The sequence below is a fragment of the Panthera uncia genome, chromosome B4, assembly GCF_023721935.1.
Source record: "Panthera uncia isolate 11264 chromosome B4, Puncia_PCG_1.0, whole genome shotgun sequence".
Taxonomy (NCBI): Eukaryota; Metazoa; Chordata; class Mammalia; order Carnivora; family Felidae; genus Panthera; species Panthera uncia.
In genome coordinates this window covers 60042545-60052736 of record NC_064809.1, presented here as the reverse complement: position 1 = coordinate 60052736, position 10192 = coordinate 60042545, and the positions used below count along the sequence as shown (strand labels likewise).

Below are 10192 nucleotides of genomic sequence, written 5' to 3'. Positions count from 1 at the left end.
TTATCCATTCATCAGTTGATGGACATTTAGGCTCTTTCCATAATTTGGCTATTGTTGAGAGTGCTGCTATAAACATTGGGGTACAAGTGCCCCTATGCATCAGTACTCCTGTATCCCTTGGGTAAATTCCTAGCAGTGCTATTGCTGGGTCATAGGGTAGGTCTATTTTTAATTTTCTGAGGAACCTCCACACTGCTTTCCAGAGCGGCTGCACCAATTTGCATTCCCACCAACAGTGCAAGAGGGTTCCTGTTTCTCCACATCCTCTCCAGCATCTATAGTCTCCTGATTTCTTCATTTTGGCCACTCTGACTGGCGTGAGGTGGTATCTGAGTATGGTTTTGATTTGTATTTCCCTGATAAGGAGCGACGTTGAACATCTTTTCATGGTGCCTGTTGGCCATCCGGATGTCTTCTTTAGAGAAGTGTCTATTCATGTTTTCTGCCCATTTCTTCACTGGGTTATTTGTTTTTCGGGTGTGGAGTTTGGTGAGCTCTTTATAGATTTTAGATACTAGCCCTTTGTCTGATGTGTCATTTGCAAATATCTTTTCCCATTCCATTGGTTGCCTTTTAGTTTTGTTGGTTGTTTCCTTTGCTGTGCAGAAGCTTTTTGTCTTCATAAGGTCCCAGTAATTCACTTTTGCTTTTAATTCCTTTGCCTTTGGGGATGTGCCGAGTAAGAGACTGCTACGGCTGAGGTCAGAGAGGTCTTTTCCTGCTTTCTCCTCTAAGGTTTTGATGGTTTCCTGTCTCACATTCAGGTCCTTTATCCATTTTGAGTTTATTTTTGTGAATGGTGTGAGAAAGTGGTCTAGTTTCAACCTTCTGCATGTTGCTGTCCAGTTCTCCCAGCACCATTTGTTAAAGAGACTGTCTTTTTTCCATTGGATGTTCTTTCCTGCTTTGTCAAAGATGAGTTGGCCATACGTTTGTGGGTCTAGTTCTGGGGTTTCTATTCTATTCCATTGGTCTATGTGTCTGTTTTTATGCCAATACCATGCTGTCTTGATGATGACAGCTTTGTAGTAGAGGCTAAAGTCTGGGATTGTGATGCCTCCTGCTTTGGTCTTCTTCTTCAAAATTACTTTGGCTATTCGGGGCCTTTTGTGGTTCCATATGAATTTTAGGATTGCTTGTTCTAGTTTTGAGAAGAATGCTGGTGCAATTTTGATTGGGATTGCATTGAATGTGTAGATAGCTTTGGGTAGTATTGACATTTTGACAATATTTATTCTTCCAATCCATGAGCAGGGAATGTCTTTCCATTTCTTTATATCTTCTTCAATTACCTGCATAAGCTTTCTATAGTTTTCAGCATACAGATCTTTTACATCTTTGGTTAGATTTATTCCTAGGTATTTTATGCTTCTTGGTGCAATTGTGAATGGGATCAGTTTCTTCATTTGTCTTTCTGTTGCTTCATTGTTAGTGTATAAGAATGCAACTGATTTCTGTACATTGATTTTGTATCCTGCAACTTGGCTGAATTCATGTATCAGTTCTAGCAGACTTTTGGTGGAGTCTATCGGATTTTCCATGTATAATATCATGTCATCTGCAAAAAGCGAAAGCTTGACTTCATCTTTGCCAATTTTGATGCCTTTGATTTCCTTTTGTTGTCTGATTGCTGATGCTAGAACTTCCAGCACTATATTAAACAACAGCGGTGAGAGTGGGCATCCCTGTCGTGTTCCTGATCTCAGGGAAAAAGCTCTCAGTTTTTCCCCATTGAGGATGATGTTAGCTGTGGGCTTTTCATAAATGGCCTTTATGATCTTTAAGTATGTTCCTTCTATCCCGACTTTCTCAAGGGTTTTTATTAAGAAAGGCTGCTGGATTTTGTCAAAGGCCTTTTCTGCATCGATTGACAGGATCATATGGTTCTTCTCTTTTTTTTTGTTAATGTGATGTATCACGTTGATCGATTTGCGAATGTTGAACCAGCCCTGCATCCCAGGAATGAATCCCACTTGATCATGGTGAATAATTCTTTTTATATGCTGTTGAATTCGATTTGCTAGTATCTTATTAAGAATTTTTGCATCCATATTCATCAGGGATATTGGCCTGTAGTTCTCTTTTTTTACTGGGTCTCTGTCTGGTTTAGGAATCAAAGTAATACTGGCTTCATAGAATGAGTCTGGAAGTTTTCCTTCCCTTTCTATTTCTTGGAATAGCTTGAGAAGGATAGGTATTATCTCTGCTTTAAATGTCTGGTAGAACTCCCCTGGGAAGCCATCTGGTCCTGGACTCTTATTTGTTGGGAGATTTTTGATAACCGATTCAATTTCTTCGCTGGTTATGGGTCTGTTCAAGCTTTCTATTTCCTCCTGATTGAGTTTTGGAAGAGAGTGGGTGTTTAGGAATTTGTCCATTTCTTCCAGGTTGTCCAATTTGTTGGCATATAATTTTTCATAGTATTCCCTGATAATTGTTTGTATCTCTGAGGGATTGGTTGTAATAATTCCATTTTCATTCATGATTTTATCTATTTGGGTCACCTCCCTTTTCTTTTTGAGAAGCCTGGCTAGAGGTTTGTCAATTTTGTTTATTTTTTCAAAAAACCAACTCTTGGTTTCGTTGATCTGCTCTACAGTTTTTTTAGATTCTATATTGTTTATTTCTGCTCTGATCTTTATTATTTCTCTTCTTCTGCTGGGTTTAGGCTGCCTTTGTTGTTCTGCTTCTATTTCCTTTAGGTGTGCTGTTAGATTTTGTATTTGGGATTTTTCTTGTTTCTTGAGATAGGCCTGGATTGCAATGTATTTTCCTCTCAGGACTGCCTTCGCTGCGTCCCAAAGCGTTTGGATTGTTGTATTTTCATTTTCGTTTGTTTCCATATATTTTTTAATTTCTTCTCTAATTGCCTGGTTGACCCACTCATTCGTTAGTAGGGTGTTCTTTAACCTCCATGCTTTTGGAGGTTTTCCAGACTTTTTCCTGTGGTTGATTTCAAGCTTCATAGCATTGTGGTCTGAAAGTATGCATGGTATAATTTCAATTCTTGTATACTTATGAAGGGCTGTTTTGAGACCCAGTATATGATCTATCTTGGAGAATGTTCCATGTGCACTCGAGAAGAAAGTATATTCTGTTGCTTTGGGATGCAGAGTTCTAAATATATCTGTCAAGTCCATCTGATCCAATGTATCATTCAGGGCCCTTGTTTCTTTATTGACCGTGTGTCTAGATGATCTATCCATTTCTGTAAGTGGGGTGTTAAAGTCCCCTGCAATGACCACATTCTTATCAATAAGGTTGCTTATGTTTATGAGTAATTGTTTTATATATCTGGGGGCTCCGGTATTTGGCGCATAGACATTTATAATAGTTAGCTCTTCCTGATGGATAGACCCTGTGATTATTATATAATGCCCTTCTTCATCTCTTGTTACAGCCTTTAATTTAAAGTCTAGTTTGTCTGATATAAGTATGGCTACTCCAGCTTTCTTTTGGCTTCCAGTAGCATGATAAATAGTTCTCCATCCCCTCACTCTCAATCTAAAGGTGTCCTCAGATCTAAAATGAGTCTCTTGTAGACAGCAAATACATGGGTCTTGTTTTTTTATCCATTATGATACCCTATGTCTTTTGGTTGGTGCATTTAATCCATTTACATTCAGAGTTATTATAGAAAGATACGGGTTTAGAGTCATTGTGATGTCTGTATGTTTTATGCTTGTAGCGATGTCTCTGGTACTTTGTCTCACAGGATCCCCCTTAGGATCTCTTGTAGGGCTGGTTTCGTGGTGACAAATTCCTTCAGTTTTTGTTTGTTTGGGAAGACCTTTATCTCTCCTTCTATTCTAAATGACAGACTTGCTGGATAAAGGATTCTCGGCTGCATATTTTTTCTGTTTAGCACACTGTAGATATCGTGCCAAGCCTTTCTGGCCTGCCAAGTTTCAAAGGAGAGATCAGTCACGAGTCTTATAGGTCTCCCTTTAGATGTGAGGGCACGTTTATCCCTTGCTGCTTTCAGAATTTTCTCTTTATCCTTGTATTTTGCCAGTTTCACTATGATATGTCGTGCAGAAGATCGATTCAAGTTACGTCTGAAGGGAGTTCTCTGTGCCTCTTGGATTTCAATGCCTTTTTCCTTCCCCAGTTCAGGGAAGTTCTCAGCTATAATTTCTTCAAGTACCCCTTCAGCACCTTTCCCTCTCTCTTCCTCCTCTGGGATACCAATTATGCATATATTATTTCTTTTTAGTGTATCACTTAGTTCTCTAATTTTCCCCTCATACTCCTGGATTTTTTTATCTCTCTTTCTTTCAGCTTCCTCTTTCTCCATAACTTTATCTTCTAGTTCACCTATTCTCTCCTCTGCCTCTTCAAGCCGAGCTGTCGTGGTTTCCATTTTGTTTCGCATTTCGTTTAAAGCGTTTTTCAGCTCCTCGTGACTGTTCCTTAGTCCCTTGATCTCTGTGGCAAGAGATTCTCTGCTGTCCTGTATACTGTTTTCAAGCCCAGCGATTAATTTTATGACTATTATTCTAAATTCACTTTCTGTTATATTATTTAAATCCTTTTTGATCAGTTCATTAGCTGTTGTTATTTCCTGGAGATTCTTCTGAGGGGAATTCTTCCGTTTGGTCATTTTGGATAGTCCTTGGAGTGGTGAGGACCTGCAGGGCACTTCCCCCGTGCTGTGGTGTATAACTGGAGTTGGTGGGCGGGGCCGCAGTCCGACCTGATGTCTGCCCCCAGCCCACCGCTGGGGCCACAGTCAGAGTGGTGTGTGCCTTCTCTTCCCCTCTCCTAGGGGCGGGATTCACTGTGGGGTGGCGTGGCCCATCTGGGCTACTTGCACACTGCCAGGCTTGTGTTGCTGGGGATCTGGCGTATTAGCTGGGGTGGGTAGGCAAGGTGCACGGGGGCTGGAGGGGCGGGCTTAGCTCGCTTCTCCTTAGGTGATCCACTTCAGGAGGGGCCCCTCTTCCGTGGGCCTCTCGTCTGCGCTTGGCTCCGGAGACTCCGTTCTGCTAATCCTCTGGCGGTTTTCTGGGTTCTTTAGGCAGGTGTAGGTGGAATCTAAGTGATCAGCAGGACGCGCGGTGAGCCCAGCGTCCTCCTACGCCGCCATCTTCCGGAACCTCTCTAAAACATGCCATTCTTAGAGAGAAATAGAAAGCAACTATCTAAAACAGTAAATAAAATAATTTCAGTCACTGGTTAAGTGCTAGGAAGAAAAAAAGCATCGGTGGTAGAGCATGGTAGCTGGAAGGAGAAAAGTATGGAGTAATTTTAGCTAAGATGGTCAGGGGTGGACATTTTGAAAAGGTAACATTTGGCAGACCTTTGGAAGATTTCAAGTTTGGCAATGACATGATCAGATTTATGCTTCAAAAATGCTGCATGAAAAATGTATTGTAGCAGGGTCAGTGGGCACAAAACTGGTAGCAAGTAGTCTTGGTTAAGATGATGGTGTCTTGGTCTTATGACACAGGAGTGGAGATGGTGATAAAATTATATACTCAGAAGATATTCTGGAGGCATATTTGACCCTCTGAAAGATGATGCTGGCTTGGTCTAGAGAGGATGCAATGGGAAGATAGTGATGAGTTGATGGGTTCGGTATTATTCTAGAGTATATTCGTCAGCTTTGTTGGAAGACCATGTAAGTTGTGGAAAGAGAATGACTTTCAGGATTATGGTTTGAGTGACTGCTATGATATTGAGATAAGAAAGGCTTCAGAAGGAGCAAATCTGGCAGGAGACAGGTGGTGGAAATCAAGAAACCTACTTTAGACATGGCAAGTCTAATCCCATGTCCTCAGGTATACTTCACAGGAAGGAAGGTTAGATACTGTGTTCTTCTAGGGAAAAATGATTATCTCATATTTATATTATCCAAAGGATTAAGTATACAACAGAGGTGTCAAAAACAAATGACAAATTAACTTAGGAAACAAATCATTATCCACCTATTTTTCAAAGTGTAATTATGTGAAAAGAATTAGCAAGTTAGATAGGGACTGTAAAAGACTTTCAGGAAAACTATTTCTGATTTCCATTTCTTATCTAAAAACCAACTTCTCCACCCTTTTCAATTTCAAGATTCAACCTCTGGTGGCCACCCTCCCTTCAACACTGGTACCTCTCCCTGCTGGTATAACCATACTCTCAGAAGAGTGCAAGAGTAAGTACTGATACACTGCTAGACCTTTCAAAATTATTAGCGGTCTAGAAATGTGAGAAGAGTTCTTGGATCAAGACATACAGATTTGGGTGCCTGGGTGGCTCAGTCGGTTGAGCATCTGACTTCGGCTCAGGTTATGACCTTGTGGTTCACAAGTTTGGGTCCTTCATCAGGCTCTGTGCTGACAGCTCAGAGCCTGGAGCTTACTTCAGATTCTGGGTCTCCCTCTCTGTCCCTCTCCCTCTTAAAAATAAACAAACATTTAAAAAAAGACACAGAATTTACTTCTAAGTGAAAATAATACTCCTTCACCAAACATTTTGTGCTAGAAGTAGCCTTGAAACCTAAAAAATACTATATTCATATTACAAGCAATAGAAATTCTGTAATTTTGTGCTTTAGAGCATTCCTTTTCTCCCTTTCTTATCTTCATTATCAGCCTTGAAAAGTAATCCAAATGTTTTTATTTGGATGGTATCTAGCTAGCTATCACACATATCTTTTTATACATGGTATATCTTTAAATATTATGCATCTTTAATTACATACTGATAATCTATGCATACTATTTTTTTAAAGTATATTTATTTTGAGAGAGAGAGACAGAGAAAGAGAGTGTGCATGCGCGTGCACAAGCAGGAGAGGGGCAGAGAGAGAGGGAGAAAGAATTCCAAGGCATGGAGCCCAACTCAGGGCTTGACCTCACAAACCGTGAGATCATGACCTGAGCCAAAACCAGCAATCAGATGCTAACCCAACCGAGTCACCCAGGTGCCCCTATACAAACTAGTTTTTAAAAGAGAACTTAATAAAACAATTATATTAAAAACATAAACTAGGTCACTCATGTCATCATCCAGAACTAAGATCTACTAAACTGTGATGTATGTAACACTTCTGTCTAGAGAATAGCAGCCCCTTGCTGCTTGAAAACAATAAATAGCCTTCCACCTTGCAAGATGACACATATGCCTCCACCACCCCCACTCACATCCCACCACTAAGATTTATACCTACCTATTCAAGACGTGGGCCCCACACCAAGGTCATGAATTGAGTATTACATCATAAACCAGCCTAGGAAGTGCTGTGGCTGCTAAGAGAAGAAAGGGACTATCGCTCAAAGGAACCGTAGGACCTAGTCAAGCAAATACCAGCAGGGCACAGGACACTATATATGAGAGAGTCCTCAATCAAGAGGAGATAGACTGAGTTTAGATAACGGAGATTATTGATATGGAAACATTCTCTCATAGGATTTAATACCCTAGCAAAATCACATGAGATGATGCTAAGACGCTGTTATGAGGGCTCTTGGAAAAATACAGAGAGCAATGGTCCATATAACATGAAGCAGAAATGCCGTAATTGCTATGGCAGACAGTAGAAGTGCTATCACAGACTACACCATCCAAAACCTGCTGGCCTGACAGAATGAGGGAATGATCTATTAAAGGTGCAGCTAGGGCTCCTTGGAGATGATATCCTATAATTCATTCTCTAGGATACAGAATACGCTTTAAGTCAACAACCATTATAAGGAGCTGTGTTTCCAAAAAGTAGAATTCATGGGTCCAGGAACTAAGAGGTAGCAGTAAGAGTGGCCCTATTTATCATCATATTCTTAATAACTGAATTGGAGAATCTGTGCTTCTCACTCCTGCAGACCCTAGGCTTTAGAGGTACTGATTCCTAGAAGGGTGATGATATTCCACCAAAGGACACAAAATAAGTCTCATTAAACTTTAAGCTATTATTGCTAACTGGCCACTTTGGGCTCCTCATGCCAAGAACAGTAGGCAAGGAAAGAAGGCAGAGGTAATTGATCCTGATCAAAAAAGACAGGGGCAACAAATAAGCAAACAAACAAAAGAGGAGACAAGGCCTGTTACACAATTACACAATGACATCCTGGTGATCCAGTTGGGCATCTCTTAGAACTCCTTTGCCTATTTTTACTGTAAACAGACAAGTTTAACAGCTATAGCATGAGAAACACATGGCAACAGAATCTTAGAGGTCTTACAGATGCGGTTGGGGTTATTTCATCATTAAGCCCCTGAAACAGCAGAGTTCAGCCAAGAGTAAGAGGAATCTAGAACAAAGAGTAGAGGAGGGAGATAAGAATTAGTTGTGGCCTTGAGATCAGCTAAAGCAAGAGTTACTAGCTCATCTCACCAACTTTCCTTTTGTAGGTTTCCCCACAGAAGAAGACCAAAGACCAAACGATCCTCAAGGAACTGTTTCAAGAACTTAAATAATGGAAGTGGATTTGATTGGTGCAAAAGATGAATTGTAGTGCACTACCAAGAATCTACTTTCAAGATGAACATACCAATTCCCCTAGTTGCCGAGATTGTTGGTGACTGGTGGGTTTTAGCAGAATCCCTCTCAGGGAATTGAGACCTTGGCCAAGGTCATGCCCTCTCTCTGAGAGACTCCTGCATTCAATGACTGGTTGCTGTGGGAGTACAAAGTTCAGACCCCTGGCCTCAAGGTGATCTGATCCAACTCTGAAGGGCCACCCCAGCTCTGAGGCTCCACAGAATTAGCTGAAGCCCTTGTACAACTATCTTGCTACTCCTCCCTTTGCTCAATCCTATTTCCTTCTCCCCACATAGGTACTGATCCTAAGGGTATTCCCTGATAAATTTCCTGCACATAAATCTCAATCTCAGAGTTTCTTTTGTGGGGGCATCTGCCTTAAGACAAACTGGTAAGGCTGTACTAGTATCAGCTGATTATTAGATGTGGATATGGCATAAAGACATTAACTCCTAGAGCTGTAAGAGGCCAGAAAGAGCATTCCTTTTCAATGGGAAGCACTTTCCTTTTCCTAAAAAGGAATTCAGAAAAGTTGTGGGAGGGTAGGAAGACAACTAAAAAACATTCAAAATAGTTTCTGAGTCCCTTGGAAAAATATCTTTATAATTTAGGATACTTACTTTGATAAACAGAATAGTGTCATTGAGAAAATTGATAGTGATTTTGGAGTCAGTTGTTTGTCAGTAGGGGATGGGTGCTACTGGTCATCTATGACCAGTAGAGGCCAGGAATGATGTTAATCATCCAACCAACAATGACTATCCAGCCTCCCACAATAAAGAATTATTTGGCTTAAAAGGTCAATAGAGCCAACGCTGAGAAACCCTGGTTTAGAGGTCATGAAGTATATTACATTCATTATCTCATTACATTCTTGGGATTATGGGGAATATTAGTATCTCTTTACTACAGATGGGGAAATTGAGCTCTGTGAAGGAAACTAACTTGCCAAAGATTGAAAAGAATGCTACCAGTAAAAATGTGTATAGTAGTTCATTTTATTTCATGCAACTTTTTCTGGTCCAGATGGCAGTCACTACTGGAACTTATCTCAATTAATCACATCCCTACAAACCAAGAGGTAGCAAGCATATGTATAAAGCTTGATTTGCAGGCTCACAACTGTCATTTACTGCTAAATTCATTGTATTATGAAACTGAACCCTTCATTATATTAAGAAACTAAAGCCTGAATTCACATCAGAGAAAAAAAATCATTTTCAAATTTACACTTCTGAATTTACATAACATTTATTCCCAAAGCTTGATTCAAATAAAAATTTATACATTGTATAGTACTACTGGTAGATTTAATATATCTACACATAGCATTTAAAATAAAATTGTTTTGTATTTTAGCCCTGAGAAACACGCTCAGGATATACTGCCACCAATGATAATCACAAGTCTGTCAAGAGGGAGCATGGAGTCTAGTTGTTAGGATTGTTCCCTCTGGAGTCCCAAATTCTGCCATTTTCTAGTGGTATGACCTTGGGTAAGTTACCTAACCTTTCTCAAAGCTTAAGTTTTCTTTTTCTTTCTTTTCTTTCTTTTCTTTTCTTTCTTTCTTTTTCTTTCTTCTTTCTTTCTTTCTTTCTTTTTCTTTCTTTTTTTCTAATATGAAATTTATTGTCAAATTGGTTTCCATACAACACCCAGCGCTCATCCCAACAGATGCCCTCCTCAATGCCCATCACCCACTTTCCCCTACCTCCCACCCTC

The 10192-nt window shown here is 40.2% G+C and overlaps 1 protein-coding gene and 1 long non-coding RNA gene across 8 annotated transcripts in view; one reads left to right on the top strand and one right to left on the bottom strand.

Moving 5' to 3' along the window:
• Positions 1–9155, top strand: part of LOC125918915 (uncharacterized) — a 25993-nt gene extending 16838 nt beyond the window's left edge. The window contains exons 2-3 of the long non-coding RNA XR_007456615.1: positions 6064–6145; positions 8341–9155. This is a non-coding gene — a long non-coding RNA (uncharacterized LOC125918915). The remainder of the gene's footprint in view (positions 1–6063; positions 6146–8340) is intronic.
• CCDC91 (coiled-coil domain containing 91) overlaps positions 1–10192 on the bottom strand; it is a 357464-nt gene that overhangs the window by 26473 nt on the left and 320799 nt on the right. The window lies entirely within an intron of this gene.